Source organism: Vulpes vulpes, chromosome 4 (genome assembly GCF_048418805.1).
Source record: "Vulpes vulpes isolate BD-2025 chromosome 4, VulVul3, whole genome shotgun sequence".
Classification (NCBI taxonomy): domain Eukaryota; kingdom Metazoa; phylum Chordata; class Mammalia; order Carnivora; family Canidae; genus Vulpes; species Vulpes vulpes.
Window position 1 is genome coordinate 99,598,133 of NC_132783.1, and position 2,076 is coordinate 99,600,208.

Genomic DNA, 2,076 nt, shown 5'->3' on the forward strand with positions numbered 1-2,076 from the left:
AAGATTTTATCTATACCAGAAATTGAAGTCTGACTTAAATGCACCTGGATTTTTAGCACTTGAAATGAGACTATTCTAATACCTAACAGTGACAAAAAATCTAAGTGGTCTCCTCAGCATACCACACAGACGGAGAATGGAGAATTGACCAAGTAGATTTAAAGAGTAGTGGTTAGAAAGAATAAAGCTATTTCCTGCTGTTCTCCTACCAAGTCCTGCCCACTAAATGTGCCACATTCACAAGAGAACCCAACTCAAACTAGCCAGGGAAAAAAGATATAAAGCAGCATTCAGCATTCAGCATCATGATAATGCCTTATACCACTGCATAAGTGGTTTGAGTGCATGCAGTGACCGATTATCAAGGTCACTATGACTTAAATTCTCTCTGCTTCACCCTCATCAACTCTGTTCATGGTTTGAATTCCCTCATAAGACCAATGCAGACAAACTTTCTGTTAATATCTGGGGCTGAGGGTTGAGAGGATAGAGACATTTTTCATCAAACTGTCAAAGAAAAGTCTAGGGATTTTCTCTAATTTAATTCTTAGGTCACAGGGTTCTCCTCACCCCCACATATGGCCTGTGAAATACTATGTGATGATTGGCTCAGGCCTAGGTTACCTGTTCATCTAGTCCCTGTGTGATTGGAAATGGAAGGAGAATTACAGTGAAGGGTTTAGGCCCCTCAGAACCCATCCTGGAATTGAGGAAGGGGTCAGTCTTATCCAAGGCACATGGCTAGAAAATTCAGGATCCTCTGGTTCATCAAGTGAATATTGAAGAGGCAACTTCAGGATATGTTTTGGTCCAGTAGATATGTTTGTTGTTGGTTGAGTCTATTAATTTACTTTAAACAGTAATAATAGAATAAGTATTTCTTATTCTCTTTATTATAGAGAATCCCTATTTCTTTCTTTAATGTAAATATTTTTCTGTCTTCTTCACTTGAGTCAAGACTTCCTTCTGCTGTTTGTTGTTCACTATCTATGTAGTGTTGGTGGGTTCTTCACAGGCTGCACCTCTGAAAAGACCTTTTTTTTTTAAAGATTTATTTATTCATTCATGATAGACACAGAGAGAGATAGAGGCAGAGACACAGGCAGAGGAAGAAGCAGGCTCCATGCTGGGAGCCCGATGCAGAACTTGATCCCGGGACTGCAGCATTGCACCCTGGGCCAAAGGCAGGCGCTAATCCGCTGAGCCAACCAGGGATCCCCTGAAAAGACCTTTATTAACCTGAACACTCACAAATTCTTTGAAATGGTTTTTACCTAAGTGTCTATACAATTCCATTTTCTGAGGCTCATTCTATATATAACCTTGACCTAGATTTTTAATGTCCAGATATTCTATGTGCCAATCACTATATTAAATACTTCCTGTAAATCATCTCATTTAATCCTCATTACAACTCTATGGGGCTGGAACCATTTTAATCTCTGTATTAGTTTGCAAGGGTTGCTGTGATGAAGTGCCACAGACTGGGTGGCTTTAAGAACATAAACTTAGGGCACCTGGGTGGCTCAGTGGTTGAGCATCTGCCTTTGGCTCATGTTGTGATCCTGGGGTCCTGGGATCGAATCCTGCATCAGGTTCCCCGTGGGGAGCCTGCTCTTCCCTCTGCCTATATATCTCTGCTTCTTTCTCTGTGTCTCTCATGAATAAACAAAATCTTTTTTAAAAACAACAGAAATTTACTGTCTTATGGTTGTTGAGGCAAGAAGTCTGAGATTGAGGTGTTGGCAGAGATGGTACCTGGCCTTTAGAAACATCTTGATCTAAAAAAAAAAAAAAAGAAAAAAGAAACATCTTGATCTCTGCCTCTATCTTCATGTGTCATTCTCCCTATTGCATGTATATGTCCAAATATTCCCCCTCCCTTTTTTTTTTTAGCAATTATGTATTTGCTTTAGAGACAGAGAAGGAGCAGAAGGAGGGCAGAAGGAGGGAATCTTCAAGTAGGCTCCCTGCTGAGCACCGAGCCCAACACAGGACTCAATCCCATGACCCATGAGATCATGACCTGAACTGAAACCAAGAGTTGGACACTTCATTGACTGAACCACCCAGGTA